Source organism: Pygocentrus nattereri, chromosome 9 (genome assembly GCF_015220715.1).
Source record: "Pygocentrus nattereri isolate fPygNat1 chromosome 9, fPygNat1.pri, whole genome shotgun sequence".
Lineage (NCBI taxonomy): Eukaryota > Metazoa > Chordata > Actinopteri > Characiformes > Serrasalmidae > Pygocentrus > Pygocentrus nattereri.
In genome coordinates, this window is record NC_051219.1 from 43435085 (window position 1) to 43453479 (window position 18395).

An 18395-nucleotide genomic window follows, 5' to 3' on the forward strand; every position below is an offset into this window, starting at 1 on the left:
AGCTCAGACCATTTTGAATGGCTTTGCTTACATCTCAACTATTGCATTAGAGAGGAATTTCGAAAACTCGGTGGAGTTGCCCTTAAACCATAACTATTGCGGTAACATTGGTTTTGAAGATCTCTGTAGGCTTTATTGACCTCAGTGACGCTCGTATTGTAGTGTAACATGACATGCTGGGTAAAGTCCCTTCACTGGAGATGGCCGGGCCCTGAACGAATCGTTCTCCTGAATCGGTTCTGAATCGGTCGAGCCGAACTCCGACCGAATCGAACGGTTTTTGTACACATCTGTTTACAGGCTGAAGGTTTCTAATAAAATACTCCTAACAATCGTTCACAGCTTAATCATAATACAGAACACCACAATATAATATCCTTCGTGAAACAGATAAAGTAACATGTTTATAATGTAAAATTATTATATATAACCACGACCCGAGCCGGATCAAGCGGTTTAAGCTGAATGAATAAAGGAATAATACACTATACAATATAATATATAGCAGGGGTCTTTAATTAAAATTCAATAAGGTCCATTTAGAGAGAATTTCCTCAAGAAAAGGTTCCGGAACATCACAAAATCTATGACTCGGTGCCAAGCGCTGTTTACTGAAGCAGCCGAGTAGGAATATCAGCATCTTATACAGTCGACAGCTGAATATCAGATCAAATAAAGTCCAATTCAGTGATATTTCAACAACATTTATGGTCAGTTTTCTCTTTTTAGATCACGCCATGTGGAATAACTTCCCTCTGACTCACTTTCTTCTCTGACTGCTGTTTCTCGCCTCCTCGCTCCCCTGTGTGTGTGTATCACTCACTTATAGTCTCGATGCTCATCGTAATGCACAGATCTGATTGGCTGAGCAGCGTCACGTGTGATATTTACAACGCATGCGATTGGTCTGCGAGTCTCCCGGGCTGCTGAAGCTACCATAAAGGCCAGAAAAGTTACTCCGGTTAAAACAAGACCGTAAATAATTCTCCATAGTTTATCGGTTGTAGGTCCAGGTCCGAATTCACTTACCTTATACACTGTGCGTTTTGATAGCGACTCCATTAGTAGGCTTTATAGCTACGTTCACACTACAGGTCTCATTTCTCAAATCTGATTTTTTTGCTCAAATCCGATCTCTCTGACTCGACGGTTCACACTCGTTTAGGTCAGTGACTCAAATCGGTCATTAATGTGATGAACCGGCCTGAACTGACCCTCATGCGCTCCTCCTACTCAGTGACGTCACGTGACTGAATCACCGCATCATCAGCGCAAACTAACGAGCAGAACGAGCTTCGCTGAGAAGATCATTAACTCTGCTCAGCTCTCAGCTTTTCCACCGTTTTACAGGTTATGACGTCTGTTCGGCGCCGTTGCCATGGCAACGCTGAATGAAACACATGGAGTCTGATCTGAGGGTCACCTTCAGGTCGCACGGCCACGCATCCGATCTAGGGCCACATATGAAAGTGGCTCAGGTCTGATTTGAGAAGATCGGATTTGTGTCCACACAGCCCTGAAAACACCAGATCCGAGTCACATTAGAGCAGAAAATCGGATTTATGGCTCTTGAGCCTGGTAATGTGAAGTGATTCAATAGTCGAATCGGACAGTGGAGTCGGCTCCACGAAGTGAACCGAACCTCTCGTCACTATCGTTACCGCTGGCTGCGCAGCTCCGCCTCTTCCCACCGAGAGCGAGCGGGGCTGGAGAGCCGGAGAGCCGGAGAGCAGACGCTCCTTCACCTCGCCTGGATACACGCTTCCCGTTCAGCGCCCGGTCTCTGCTCCTATTGTCGCCAGCTGTAAGTGTTCCTACCGCCTTTTTTGGTGAACGACGCGACTTCTCACGCGTTTCCAGTTCTTGTTGGGCAGCATGTGAGCTGACATACGAGCTTCAGCTAACCGGGCTAACCGTTAGCCAGCTACCGCTACCTAGGTAACCTAACCGATCATCGCCGGCCAACGTCAACCGCTTACCCTCGGCAGGTCGGCCGGCTGTCATGTTGACATTGGCTCTTTAAAAGCCGTCTAAATCGAGCTGTGCCAGGCGTGTGTTGGGCTATAAGCACTCTCGGGAAGTCTACATGTGCAGCAGTGAATCTGCCTCGTCTAACCAGCCGCACTGACTAGCTAACCTACCCTAGCCAGGCTGCTGCAGCCGAGAATGCGGTTGTGTTGTTGTTGTTGTTGTTTGTTGTTGTTGTTGTTTGTTGTTGACAGGTTTGCGCCTTTTTTACTCAATCAAAACATCTGCAGACATCTCCAATGGACCTCACAAATGTTGCCAGACCTTTCTCAGGTAAATCTGGCTCAACACAGCGTCCAAGGACATTCACTTCCTTCAGTTTTGGTCCCTAAAGATCTTCTAATTCAACTTGGCAAGTGATCTGAGCTGTGGGAGGCAAGCTGATGCTGTTCCCCAGCGGGATTTAAAATTTAATCAACGAGGCTTGATTAATAGATTGTAATACAGAGCATTATTAACTGCTCTGATGCGAGCTCAGGCTTCAGGAGCTTGCATGGTGAATAGGTGCCGCTTGGATTGGCTTGGCTGACCACATCTCCACAGAGCATCGAGAGCTTTGTCGGTCACGTCCAAGCGCATTGTCTTTACGTGTGTTTGGTAAGAGTGCTCCTAACCCAGTTTCCCAAAATACTAAGTGAGGGAATCAACAAAGCGCCAGCAAAGCCATCTGATTAGTGACAGCGGTTTTGGAGTCCAGATGGCCTCGTACGTAAGCTAACCTCTCGGCAATCCCTCAGCGGGACACGCTTTAGGGTCGCGTAAAGTCAGCTGCGATGCCTGGGCAGGAGGCGTAGAATTACAAAAACAAATGGGGATTGAATCCGGACGGCCTACTTCTTTGTCCGGGCTTCGGTGAGGATTCCCGCACTTCTTTGTAGCTTTATTGGCTCAAGTAAAGCACGTTTTATGCTTGATTGCTCTGCTGGCACTTCCAGACCTGCTGAGCTGCGGGGCATCTTTATGGATGTGGTACAGATTAGTCGACTCTTTGGGTCAGCAGGGATTGGCGTAAGGAGGTGGCTCTGGCCACTCATCTTTACGAGACCTTGAGTCGCAAAGGCCAGGCCTGCCTCACCCAGGCCTGCCTCACCCAGGCCTGCCTCACCCAGGCCTGCCTCACCCAGGCCTGCCTCACCCAGGCCTGCCTCACCCAGGCCTGCCTCACCCAGGCCTGCCTCACCCAGGCTTTCAGTCAAGGCCCTGGAAACACACTGTATTTTTCATTTTACTCACAGAAATACCCAAAAATAACGTTCTTAACCTGAAGCTGCACCAAGTTGTAGATGAAGATACGATGACAACGGTAGATAACTGGCCTGCATCCGTGGAATACATGTTCTACCCCAAGTTTTCTCCTTGAATGCTCTTTCTTGCTGGCAATCCTCAGCTTTATCTGCTCGGGGAAGAGGTCCAAAGCACAGCCTCGGGAACACTGTATTTGGACAGTCCACTTTAGATGCTTTGTAGATGCTTCATTTACTTTCACGTTACATTCAACTAAATATCTACTAAACTAAAATTGTCTTTAACTCTAAACTGAATGACCACCTCCTCGTTTCTACGCTCACTGTCCACTTTATCAGCTCCACTTACTGTATAGCTGCACTCTGTAGTTCTACAGTTACAGACTGTAGTCCATCTGTTTCTCTGATACTCTGTTACCCTGTTCTTCAGTGGTCAGGACCCCCATGGACCCTCACAGAGCAGGTACTGTTTGAGTGGTGGGTCATTCTCAGCACTGCAGTGACTCTGACGTGGTGGTGGTGTGTTAGTGTGTGTTGCGCTGGTATGAGTGGATCAGACATAGCAGTGCTGCTGGAGTTTCTAAACACTGTGTCCACTCACTGTCCACTCTATTAGACACTCCTACCTGGTCGGTCCACCTTGTAGATGTGAAGTCAGAGACGACAGCTCATCTGCTGCTGCACAGTTTGTGTTGGTCATCCTCTGGTCCTTCATCAGTGGTCACAGGACGCTGCTGGCTGGATGTTTTTGGTTGGTGGACTATTCTTAGTCCAGCAGCGACACTGAGGTGTTTAAAAATTCCAGCAGCACTGCTGTGTCTGATCCACTCGGACCAGCACAACACACACTAACACACCACCACCACGTCACTGAGTTTAAGTCATTTTTGGGGCCACTTAGTGTAGACGTTACCCTGACAACCAACATCACGTGAGTCCTCTCAGAGTGAGATGAGCAGCAGTGAATTGGGCCCCTGAATTGGGACACAGCCAACCTTTCATACTTATTCATTAATTGTATGTTTGTTTATGTGAATTCGCTCCATTTCTACTGTTATTTTGGGGCATTTTTGCCTGTACTTGTTTTTAAATTGCAAAAACACTGAAAATAAGGTCATTTTTTTTCTGTTATCTTCTGTTTTTTCTTGAACTCTATTTGAACCGGACTAGTTTTACCTGGGGAGGCCTGGTAATGTAATCTGTATGATATGACTGGTTGAGTCTTACAGGAGAAGGATCTGTTTAATTTCCTCAAATTACTCCAATTAGCCCGGATCAAAATGTCATTACGCGGATTTTCCCATCAGAGTTATGTGATGTTGTCGTGAACTTGGAGACTAAGGAATTGGGCCAGATCAAGCTCTGTCTATCGGCTTGCCTTGTCATTAAAGGCCCATTCCACCAATTTTCCAAACTTTCTGCACGATTAAATGGTTAAGAAGTCGTTCAGTGATGCATCTTTTGTTTATATACAGGACTTTGATTTTCTCCCTGTCTGAGGACGTGGTGGTCTTAAAGCAAAGTACCTGTAATGATCCCTAATTGATTTACCTCCAGTGTCTTTTATTAATAAACCAGATGGAAGTGATGTGGTGAGTGAACTGGAAGACGCTCATTCGCTGCTCTTGTTTGGAGCATGAGAGGCGCTGCTGCTGCTCATCAGTAATCAAATGTGCCGTCATGGTGAAATAAGATCCAGTGGTAATGGATGTTCCCTCAGCACATTACAACTGGGGGGGTTGGTGGGTCGCTGTGTCAGTAGAATATCTTCTGGATGGGACGTGTGCAACACAGAGGAAGAACCCTGGTTCTCAGCGACAGAACTGGCGTGCAGACTGCAGGTCACACAGCAATGCAGTCTCGCCTCACTAGCAGCTAAAAGGCAGAGAGAGATTTAAGGCGAACATTTTGGAGACAAATGGACTTATTCGCATTTATAAGCGGCACATTTGGTTTCCCAGAACGTTAAATTTGCAACGAGAGACCGTCAAACGCTAAAGTTGGAAAGATGAAGTCGCTTCTCTTTCCGAAATTCCGCCTCAGCCGCCGGATATAAATGCGGCACCATTTAAGGTGGAACGGGAAAATTCGAACAAGGCGCGACTGCAGTCAGAGATGGGAGGAAAGCGGCTAGAACTAAAGCTTAAAGATTTTTGTTGAAAGGACAAAATGGTTCTTCTTAACATCTGGATTGTGGCTCCTGACCGAACCAGGCTTTAACGCAGAGCCGGTTGGATTTCTCGCTCATCCAGTAGTGTTTTGTTATGTGCCGCCAGAGACTGTCCGGACGCTGCACTTCCCCTGTTCCCAGCTCCGCCCTTTGCGTTCTGTCAACATTACGTTATAAATTAAAATTTAGAAAATCAATTTTTCATATTTATGAATCAGTTCAGAATCATTCACATCCGCATTATGATGCATCTAAGAATCGGGTTTTTTTTCCCCCACCCATAGTAACCACTGAATTGGGGAGATATCTTGAAAAATCGGTGGGATTCCCCTTTAAGGGAACAGGATTGCTGTGACTGAGGGGGTCCGGGTTCGGTGATCTATAGTAGGTAATGCACCCTGGACTCATTACTTAGAATTGTAAAAACTGCAGACGCGGCAGATTAAAATGACAGATTTCCTCAGTAATCACTCACATTACCGCACCTCTCCAGGTAACACTAATCCAGCTCAAATAGGGCTTTATGCCACTATTGGGTGAGATTATTGTGGGATGAGAGGATGTTTTAGGTGCCTTACTTGTTCCTTGTGTATGTGTATTAACACACTTCCATCAGTTTCCGATGGTCCTACACCTGAGCTTAGTATACCTTAATAGCAGGTCAGGTGGTTTGAGCATGTGAAAGAGCTTCCGAAAGTAGGGTTGTGTTGTGAGGGAGGACCTGGTACTTCTGATGCGCCAGATGTTACCTTTCAAGCACCGCTTAATCCAGTATTACGCAGGGATGGCAAAATTCCAGCTAGTATTGTTTTTTTTTTCCTTTTTAAACCAAGAATAAACCCTTAGTGGAATATTATGCTAGACACACTGTTACACTTTCATATTCTGATTTATGGAGGTCTTATACTGACATTATAACAGGGAGTTCTGGCCACGCCAGCTGATTGGTTGAGAAGCACTCCGAGAGCTACGAGTGGAGTCGGAGTGAAGTATACTGCATTTCCTCGCATGATCAGCACCCATATGTTCTATAGTAGCCACATTAACATGCAGCCTAAAAATCCATTAATAATCCAACTAATGGCTCAATTGGAATAGAATAAATCCACGTATACACTTCAGTCGGAATAGTCTAGTCCATTTGAGGCCATTTGGAATACAGTTTCTATCCAATTGATTGAGGTGTGTAATCCTGTAAATAATCCTTTAAATAGAAGAATAATATCCGTGTAAACGTCTGTATCCGATTACATTCCCTATCGGAAAGTTTAAGTCCGTTCTGCATGTGCGTCACGTCACAGTGAGAGTTTATACCGTTCAACACGGCGGAGCAGAAACTGGTCTGCAGAGGAGACGAAGTTCATGCTCTGATCTTTAAAAGACGGCGGTGGGACGGACGTCCAGCTTATGCGTCTCAGAGCACGACGTCTTCCTCTCGGCCTTCTTTAATAAGGACATGTGAAGGACGTTTTCCTGAGTCTGACGTCATTTTAAAGCAGTTAGAAACACAAGCACTGCTCACTGCTGCTCATCTCACTCTGACTGGACCTCACGTGATGCTGGTTGTCATGGTAACGTTTACTCCAAGAAGTTCCCCACGCATGCGCCTCATTTTTAATCGTATTACTTGTAGCGTGTATGTAAACGATGATTTTCCATCGAGTTGTTTAATAGTTTAATAAAGTGAGAATAAACATCAGATTGGCAAATCTGATGTTTCAGAATCTGATGTTTCAGATTCAAGATTCAGAATTATAGATTAGTTCAGTAGAGCCGTCTTAAGTTATCATATGAAGTAAACAGTATCAGCTTTTCTGAAAGCTCTCAGAAGAAAGTCGCTCTTTTTATAGATGTTGGCAGCAACTAATAAAATAACCACTTAAAATAATCAAGAGTCAAATTGTTTTGAAAACAATGAAAGCCTTGTTGGAACATTCCTAGTGTGTATGTGCTGAATTGAAGGAGGTTGTGTGATTGCTGCTCATTTGCATTGAGTCTTTGAGTCATGTGTTCTGTAAGCTATTGAGATACTGACAAGATGTTCCATATGGATGAGCTGGTGAAATGGGAGATGTACAGGGTGGATCTGATTTCAAATCGCCATATTTCTACAATCGTGAGACGCCTAGGAACCAATCACAATCCAATTGTAAGAGGGGGTCATAGAGTTTCTGACCGGCTCCCTTCAGTCTGGAGGAGATGAGACCCCTGATCAATAATCATTTGTTCCAGACGCACATTTTCAGGTTTAAAACCAATTTGGATTCTGAGGTCAGGATTTGACTCCGTTCTTGACATTTTATGTCTTTAAAGTCAGATAAATTTCTCAAGCTATGTAACAAAAATTGCAACCTTTACAGTTCATAAAGGGCTAACAGGTGTAACGGATGTTACAAAATGCAGACTGAAGATGTGTAAGAATATATCAAGTAATAAAAGTTCATTTAAAAGCCTAGGGGCTTGGTTCAACCATGATTTGCACACCAGTGCACAAAGCAGGTCCATAAAGACATGGATGAGCCAGTTTGGTGTGGAAGAACTTGACTGGCCTGCACAGAGTCCTGACCACAACCCCATAGAACACCTTTGGGATGAATTAGAGTGGAGACTGTGAGCCAGGCCTTCTCCTCCAACATCAGTGTCTGACCTCACAAATGTGCTTCTGGAAGAACGGTCAGAAATTCCCATAAACACACTCCTAACCCTTGTGGAAATCCTTCCCAGAAGAGCTGAAGCTGTTATAGCTGCAAAGGGTGGGCCGACATCATATTAAACCCTATGGATTAAGAATGGGATGTCACTCAAGTTCATGTCTGTGAAGGCAGATGAGCGAATGCTTTAGGACATATAGTCTACATGCATACACACACATTAGAAACCAGTCCAAGATCTTTTCTTACCCGTTTTATTGAAGAAAGAATTTAATGATTTATTTATCAAATGTTTACTATGTACTAAACACACCAATTATGCTTGTCTAAACAAGTTAGAAAACAGCCTGTGAAAACAATTGGATGTGATAATTACACAGCTTACTATATAAACATAGCCTTAGTACGACAATGAGACCGTTGACTTACCGTAAACGACTATTTTCATCATCCGTGACTGGGCAGGGTTTTGTGAGTATGTTGTATTGTGTGGGATTTCCTTATTTAAGTAACACCAAATGCTCCCTGGTTAGACTTACTGGCCACTGTTCGAAGCTCAGGGGTCTGGAAATGGCATGTAGTTTGATACAGTTTGGCCTGCAACCCTTTTTACTCTTAATCTCATCCGCTGTATTAAAGACCACAAAAGCATGAATAGACGATAGCATGACAGCATGGACTGAAACCTATTGTCTAACTGCTGACCATGGTCAAAGATGTATTACAGAGGCTGTGTCTTTGTGATAAACACCGTGTCCACTCACTGTCCAGGCTATTAGGCACTCCTACCTTGTCGGTCCACCTTGTAGATGTGAAGTCAGAGACGACAGCTCATCTGCTACTGCACAGTTTGTGTTGGTCATCCTGTAGTCCTTCATCAGTGGTCACAAGACGCTGTAGCCTGAATATTTTTGGTTGGTGGACTATTCTCAGTCCAGCAGCGACACTGAGGTGTTTAAAGATCCACTCAGACCAGCACAACACACACTAACACACCACCACCACGTCAGTGTTACTGCAGTGCTGAGAGTGCCCCACCACCCAAACAGTACCTGCTCTGTGAGGGTCCAGGGGGGTCCTGACCACTGAAGAACAGGGTAACAGAGTATCAGAGAAGCAGATGGACTACAGTCTGTAACTGTAGAACTACAAAGTATTGAAATGAAAGAATCTCTCATTTGAAATGTTTATATTTATTTATTTAGCTAGTACAGTTAAATATGTAAGTATGGACGTTATATATGAGCAGTTGATGAGTTGAGTATAGACTGATGAGCTGACTCTACGGTAAGTTCTGCGCTGCAGTTCGATGCATCGTACTAAGCTTGGATGTTCTGTAAAGCGTCTTCAGTGAGGGATCTGAAAGGATCCGCAGTATGGAAGCGGTACTGTGGGCTTCTGCATTATTTAAAGGAGTTATAAACTGAAAAACTGGATCAAAGTCAGTTTTCTCAGTTCTTCGTACTGTGAAGCCCCTGTTCCAGTTTTAGCATATCGTCTCTGTCCAATGTAAAACAAGTAAATTCGAAATAGTAAGTTTACAGGAGAGGGCACAAACCCTCCTACCTTTCAGTGTAAGTCAATGGAAAGTGATTTTAAAGCATTTTTATTGGTCCATTCATCATGAAATCTTTACACACTGTTCACTTTACACTGTAATATTGATGCAACTCAGAGTTAGTCATGTCTGAGAGATGGATGGACAGATAGATGGATAGATCTATCTATCTATCACTCAGTGCCTGCTGTCTGTAAATACAGTCAGTACTTTATACTTTATTTTATTTCTCTTGTGCTTTAACTTCTGTCTAGATTTATTTCTATGTTGTATTTTTCTGCATAGCTTATGTAAGTTTGTGTAATTGTCTTGGTACTGAAACACCACAATTTCACCCTGGGATCAATGAAGTTCCATCCATCCATCCATCCATCAACAGATCCCTATCCATCCATCCATCCATCCATCCACAGATCCCTATCTATCCATCCATCCATCCATCCATCCATCCATCCATCCACAGATCCCTATCTATCCATCCATCCATCCACAGATCCCTATCTATCTGTCTATCTGTCTACAGTTCCCCATCCAGCCATCCATCCATCCACAGATCCCTATCTATCCATCCATCCATCCACAGATCCCTATCTATCCATCCATCCATCCACAGATCCCTATCTACCCATCCATCCATCCATCCATCCACAGATCCCTATCTTTCCATCCATCCATCCATCCATCCATCCACAGATCCCTATCTATCTGTCTATCTGTCTACAGTTCCCCATCCACCCATCCATCCATCCATCTACAGTTCCCTATTTATCCATCCATCCATCCATCCATCCATCTATCCATCCATCCATCTACAGTTCCCTATCCATCCATCCTTCCTTCCATCCGTTCATCCATTCATCGATCGTAAAGGACAACTGGTGTTTTGAAGCGATGTAGAAAACTGAAAATCAACAAAAATGGAGATGTGTGGTTTTCATTGGACGGTGATGATATTTTGAGTAAGCAGTGGCTTGTTTGGCTCCTGGCAATATGGCCCTTTTAATGGACTGACACCCTGATCTATGTGAATGACTCAATGGCTATATATATATATATATATATATATATATATATATATAAAATGTATAGAGGTTTTTTTTTATAATTCAAATTTTTTATTAATGATATACAACAAGTACAGCATGACTCATGTTTGTAAAGTAGCCATTCGCTACAAAATCAAAAGAAAGAGACAACAAATAACAGCAACAACACCAGGTCCTTTGCACATTCAGTTCAGTTGCATGTGATTCCAAAATTCCTTCCAGAACTTCCCTCTCCCTTCACCATTAACTCTTCCCAGCAATTTCAATCATCTTGTCAATCCACTCCTTTAAATCAGAAGTTTTAGGCCTCTTCCAATTACACAATATCACCCTGGCAGCTGTAATTATTCCCACTTTTATTACATTCAATTCATTATTTGTTACATTAGCAATTTCTGTTCTATCCCCAAGAAGGTAAAGCAGCTGAGGTAATGTAAATCCCAGCCATTTTCCCAACATTTCTGTACAACATTTCCAGCACAAATCATTATCAACTATTCCCATTCTATAAAGTCTGGATGGTGTCCAGTGGTGCCTGTGTAATGAATTTCCCTTTAGCCTCTCTAATATTTCTGCCTACACTTGACAGAATTCTCAGCCATGCATCATCATCAACTATAGTACAACCTAAAATCTATCTGCCATATTGTTTTGAGATTCCCACACTTATCACTACTTAATAGATTAGATGTCCTGAAGAATGTTCAGTCACAGGATTACTTTCTCTGGTATGGAAGTTATCCTGAATACAGTGCCTTATCTGTAAGTATTTCCAAAAATTCCCGCATTTATACTTCTTTATAAAATTAGAATAGGATATAAATACCCGTTTTCAAACAGGTCACCAACAACATTCACCCCATTGAATTGCCGTTGTTTCCAATACGCTGTTTGTTTTCCAATTCGTATTTCAGGATTATGCCAAATTGAGGCCTTTGGCTGCCTGAGATGTGATATGTTAAAAACTTTATGAATTTTTGTCCAATCATATTTTGAATGAGACGGTATGGGATTGGAGTCCACCTGCCTCACTGTGTGCTGAGAGAGGATGTCCAAGGCATGGAGCGTTGAGGCCAGGCTTTGCTCTATATTTACCCAATCTAACCCGGAATCAACCCGACACCAACGTTTAGCCAACTTGGCCATTTCATATGATAAATTATACATCCTCACATCTGGCAGGCTGAGGCCACCTCTCTCTCTAGAGGCACACATCTTACTCATTCTAATTCTGGGCCTTTTGCCCTCCCAAAGAAAATCTTTAATAGTTTTGTCATACTGCTTTAAGACAGATTCTGGAATATTCATAGGAATCATCATAGAAATGTAGTTAAACTGGGGAGCAACCATCATCTTAATAATTTACTTTACCCCAAAAGGGACTGCAGCTTTTTCCATTTATCCAAATTGGCTTTTATCTTGTCCAACAAGGGTTCATAGTTTATCAGCGTTACTTCTTCCAGGGTTCTACTCAATTTTATTCCCAAATACTTCATTCCAATTGGGACCCATCTAAAGCCGAGTCGGGTGACACTGTGTGGATGGCATATCTTAGATACTGGCATGGCCTCAGATTTAGTCCAGTTTTTATATATATATATATATATATATATATATATATATATATATATATATATATATATATATATATATATATATATATAGGTATAGAGTTGTTGGGGTCATTGAGTAATAATAATATATCATCTGCATATAACATTAATTTATGCTCTTTCTCCCCTCCTTTCACTCCCATAGTTCTTAAATCCGTTCTAATCAATGTTGCTAGAGGTTCCAGGAAAATTGTGAACATTAAAGGTGAGAGGGGGCACCCCTGACGAGTTCCTCTGGAAATTCTGAAAAATTACGAGATTATAGATTATTATATTTGTTATAACAGCTGCCTTAGGATTTTTATATAATATTTTAACCCATGATTTAAAACCAGGGCCAAACCCAGAATAAGTAATGGCAGTAGTCAAAAACTCCACTCTACCCTGTCAAGAGCCTTTTCAGCATCGACGGAGATTTCCACAACGGAGGAGTTACTGGAAGAGTTTAACCACATTGGATGTAATAGTCTTCTCATATTGTCAGCTGAGGATCTGCCCTGAATGAAGCCTACTTGATCATTGTTAATGATACTAGGCAATACTTTTTCCAATCGGGTAGTTAATATTTTAGTTAATATTTTACAATCAACAATCTATGACCTGTTCAGTAGTAGAATTTGATACTAAGAAAAAAATCGATCCGTGAAAGTTTTGTGACCGTGAGAGAAAAATGTATATTCTGTGCCTCATGGGTCGTCTATTAACGCATGGAGTGCTGCCCTATCCCGGGGCATCAATGGGCCCCTAAACTTCCTTTTATCAAGACAAGCATCAATTACTTGATTAAAATCTCCTTCCTTGTCACCCAGGATCTTGTTAGCTTTGTTAATAAAAATCGGATCTTCCTTATTAGGGGCATATAATATTACACAATACCATTTTAACTCCATTAATAAGGGTTTCAACACAAATAATCCACCCATAATTGGCTTTAAATTCTTTGAGCATTACAAAACTCAATCTTTTGTTAATTAAGATCATCACCCCGTTTTGTTTACTTGTGAATGATGAGTAAAATACGTGCCCCACCCAGTCTCGTTTGAATTTAGAGCTTCAAAATCTTTCACATGCGTTTCCTGAAGATATGCAACGTCAACCTGTGACAGTACCTTCCTCCTCTTAATTGGGCTGCCGCAACCGTTGATATTCCACGATATGAATCTAACAGAATTAATCATTTTCATGTCCTGGGCTACATACACAGAAGTGCGTGACATTAAAGGTGCTGTACCGTCGTTCCGTATCAACATAGAATTGTCGAACATTTTAAAGGTAAAAGAAATAATATTTTTAAAAAAAGAAAAGAAAAGCACAAAGAACACAAACAACAAAACTATCGGGTAAACTATCTCCGAACAACACACAAAACGAACAATTTCGGTCCGTAAGTGGCCGAGCCAGCTATCCGACTGCGAACTGTTACCAGACAGCACAGTAAACTCTTCAACCCACCATACCTGAACAATATATTCCACCTTTCTTATATGGCGTTTCTCAGTTTGTCCCTTCAATCTTTATTGCTGCAGTGTTCCTCAATGAAACGCTCTGCTTCTGCGCTGTCCGTGAAGACTACTCCTCCCTTTCCATGAAAAGCGCAGAGATGCTGGATAGGTGAGTGTGTGCTTCACAGGTATCTCCTGGAGCATTTTCCGAGCTGCTGTGAATGCCTTGCGTTTTTGAGCCAACTCTCTCGACATGTCGGGGGAAAAGGAGAGTCTGCCAATCAATCGCACTTTATTTCGCCGCCTCCTGTTTTCAAGATCCTCGATCGGTTCCACAGGGTTTTTAATCGTTTATCATTTCGCTTCCCGTCACTCGTCAGCCTGGCGGTAGCATCTTCCACACTGGATAAACGGCTCTCCGCTTCTTCCGGTCTTCCAGCACTGAGCAAATTCTTTAGTTCAGTCATGGTTTCTTTTATCGTTGATACATCAGCCGCCACTCCACGTAAAGTAGAGTTAATCTGGCTGATTTCGGCGAGCAGACTGTCCAGGTTAGTCTTGACTTGTCTGCTTTTGTGGCGATGGACCATCTCCAGGTGGACTCTGCCTCGTGGCCATACGGTTTGCTGAAGTTGCCTTGAAGTATTTTGATGTAGACATCGTTGCGCAAAATCGTTAAACTGCTTCAAAATATCACCGCTTTGTCCTTTCACCAGGGACACTAACTCGTAACGAAATTGTGGAGTAAATTCTCTTGAATAAGTGAAGTTTATTGGTGGGGCTTTAGAGCTAAACTATTGTGCTGCCATCTTGCTCGGTATTCCCACGTGACTCCCCATGTATAGAGGTCTTTAACTTTGTATTCCCATATGTGTCTTACAAATCAACTTGATAAGTCTTCTGCGTTTTGGAAAACAATATCGGAAAAATCTCTAAAATTTAAGCGTCTTTTCTGGCGGGAAGTGCTTGCAAATAGACTGTCCTAATTTAATAATGGGACCTCTGATAGGCTTACAGTAAAACCTGGACAACTTAAGAGTAGCAAGGACTAAATGTCACCTCCATAGCTACAGTTGGAGCAATTGCTTTTGGTTACGCATCCAACTAACACAGTATGACCGTATTAATGTAGTACTATGTTCTCTAGTGATGGCTCTCATTTAGTACTGAGACTAAACACCTTTAGTGCAGTTCCAAGACTTGCTTTTATGCAACAAGCGGTGTCTCTCACAGCCTTGAGCCTTCTCCTCTCGCTCCTCTGCCAACATTAAGCAGCTTGCCAAAACCTCCCACGCTGTTTGGATGCTGTAACCTACATGGATGTGTTCTCTGTGTGTTTTGAACATCAGGACATTCGAGTATCTCGCCGAAGAGTTTGGGACCTCAGAGACACTCAAAGTCTTCAAATCTGGTCCGTAGAGTCGAAACTCCAGCTTCATGTTCATCTCTTCCTGCCTCCTCTCCATCGCTATGCCAACAACTTCCCTGGGTGACAGCTGTTTTGTGTTTTCTCGCTTCCCTTACTTTCCATTGGCTTTGTTCCCTGTAGCCTTCCGTCATTCCGTGGCAGCTTCTATTTCTGGTGGAGTTCCTCAGGGGGACAGCAGCATTCGCACTCTCCGCTGGGCGACCGGACAGGGAGTGAGGTGAGAGTGAATAGTGGACATCACACTGACCCCAGTTGTGCTCATCTGTCTTGTCAAATCATATCACTTTCCGTTATTTTGGGATGCACAGGAGGAGATGACGGACAAGTGGCAATCCCAAAGTAATTTGATGTTTTATTACAATTCGTCTCCGCTATAACTTCCCGCTATATGATGATGCCTCTGGTTTTCTTTGCCCCAGCTGTTGGTAATCCTGCTAATTTCATCCCTACGTTTTACTCAGTTAAGCTCCACTGGTGTTGGCAATGCTTTTGTTTATTACTGGAGTCATTTCAGTGTTTTTATTGCCCAAATCTTGCTACTGACTTACTGGGTAACCACCCTCAAGACCACAGTGTGTGTGCTGATGCTTACTTGAGAACTGCTAAACCTAAGCTGTTTGATCCTGTCTTAACTTGCTGGGTGGTCTTGTAGCTGATTAATGGACCATTGCAGGAACCAGGGGCTTTTCCATGCTCCCTTTTTTAGCTGGTGATATACCACCTGCTCATCTTGTAATGCACACAGCATGACGGTTAATGGGTGGAAGTGTGAAAAGACCCCCAAAGGGTTACCTTTTGTATTTCACATCGTATTTCACTTGCGGCTCTTTTACTGCCCTGTTGTGGCTCCACAGTAGAATTAAATTTATAGGTAAAAATAAAATAATCCTGCTTTGCCATAAAATAAAGCTCTGCTGATCGTATACAATAAACGGTCTTAAACGCTGGAGTTAATGTAGCCAATATCTGTTAATTCACCCCTCAACCTTGAAGGTTGGTGCACAGATTGTCTGGGCACACAGTAACGCAGACAACGGTCTCACCTGGCTAGTAGGTTAAAGAAAAGGCAAAGAGAGAGATTTAAGACGAACATCGATCATTTGGAGACGATTGGACTTATTCGCGTTTATAATCACTCCAGCAGGTTTCCTGATACGTTTAATCTGCAACGAGAAACTGACAAACGCTAAAAAGTCGAGAAGCTGATTGAATTTTCCAGTTCCACCTTAAATGCTGCCTGAGGTGCAAGAATGTAGCTGGTGCACCATTTAAGGTGCAGCGGGAAAACTTGATCTAGAGGCTGGCGAGAGCCTCAAAGTCGAATGTTGAGAGATTTTCAAGCTTTTCTACTTTTAAGGAAAGGTATCCTGTCAGAGATGTGAGAAAAGCGGCTATTGCTGAGCTAAATATTGAAAGTTAGCCTATACTTTATTATACAGTATTATATGATGGACACAATGTTGCGGCTCCCGAGGTGATTTGATTTTTATTGAAAGGACAATGGCTCTTCTCAGCATTTGGGTTGGGGACCCCGTACCTAAGCTTCGAACTGGTCATTAACGATGGGTCATCTGCGAACTATGGGCTCTTTTTGAATGGCGCTTGTGAGGAGATACTTTGAAAAGTATTCAGTTTAAAGGAGTTGTTGTGTTGAGGTGTAATGATCTTCAGAAAAGCTGTTTTATTATAAATGATTATCTATTTTAGGCTGTCTAGTTTAAACTGTTGAAGCATCTTGCTTATTTCATCTACTGACACAAGACACAAAGCTACAGATGAAGTACAACTTCACATTGAAATGACCTCAGTAAACAAGATTAATATGACTCTTAAACGGCTGGATGTGACGTAGCCTGCACAGACTGAAAAATAATAGGCTTAGTAAATTAAGACGTGACTAACAAATTATCCCACGGTTGCTCACAGTTGGTAACCTGGGTGAAATTGGTTTAGGGAAATGTGCATAAACATGCCAGTGTACTTGTGGAGCAATGGGCCAGAGAGCTACAACTAAAAGAATATCTCCTTTTTGGTGAACGAATCTGAAAGAATAGTGTCCTAAAGTCTTGAAATGCCCCTCATTGCTGCTAATCTTGATTGAGAACCGTCCCGAAGGACACGGTCTCTCGATGATGGAGCGTTAACTGCAGCTAGCAGGAATAGAGATGCTTAGAAAGACATGGACTCAGTGTTGCAAGGGAAAAGGAGGCGTCACGGGTTTACTAGGCCAACGGATCTAATGAATATTCCTTCTGATGCGTATGTCGTGTCCCCTAGGCTCCTGTGTTTATCATGTGATTGAAATCTTCGTCTCTTTTCGGGTGGGTGAAATATCGAGCAACTGCTTTACTGTAATCTAAACTTCCTTCTCTAAAAACCTTTTTAATTTTTAAATTAATTTTAGTGCTGCATTTCAAAGGAACCAGAGACTGTGTGTGTGTGTGTGTGTGTGAGAGAGAGAGAGAGATACTTACCTGAATACCTACCTGTAATACTTGCCTGTTGTCCGTTTCCTAGCAGATTCGGCAAAAGGGAGGCAGGTCAGACGGAGCTCACCCATGAGCGTGCCGGAGGGCCCACAGCTAGCTCATGGGAGGTGTGATGTCTCCAGCTTAGGTCCCAGAAAGTAGAGTGGGACAGGATATAATAGAGCGAGACATCTGGTGTGAAACACCTTTACCGGCAATATTGTGTATTAAGGCCTTTATTATGGCCCATTAGGATTTTACTTACCCTTGTTTTAATCCACTCTTATAGGACAGCAACACCCCTGCAGAGTGGAATGGTCTAGCTCAGGTGATGCAGGGGCAGGGGGGAAGCTGAGGGAACGGGAGTAGAGCCAAGCGGCCTAGGGCTAATTATAATTACCTGTACTGCCGTCAATACGGGTCAACAGTTTAACTACCGTCTGTTTTGGGTTTGCAGTTTTCCGTTTGTGTGTTTTGCATGTTGTAAATAAATCACTCACCGTTTGCACTCAGAGTCGTCCAGCCTTCATCTTCATCTTACACACCCAGTAATATATTACACATCCAGTCAAATAGATGGGCACTGTGATTTTAAACCCTTATAATGAAAGAAGCTGAACTTTTTTGTCTACTGAAAGTCGACCCATACTGTAAAAAACAAAAACAAAAAAAAAAAAAAAACATTTATTAATAAAAAATATCTGAGATTTTTGGCTTTCAGCAGTAAATTGTAAGCGTACATTTAT

The 18395-nt window shown here is 42.8% G+C and overlaps 1 protein-coding gene across 2 annotated transcripts in view; it reads left to right on the plus strand.

Annotated features, from left to right (window-relative positions):
- Positions 1-1655: 1655 nt before the first annotated feature.
- Positions 1656-18395, plus strand: part of ndrg3b (ndrg family member 3b) — a 106971-nt gene continuing 90231 nt past the window's right edge. For both annotated transcript variants that reach the window (XM_037541326.1, XM_037541328.1), the window contains exon 1: positions 1656-1804. The gene's annotated coding sequence lies outside the window, so the exon portion shown is untranslated. The remainder of the gene's footprint in view (positions 1805-18395) is intronic.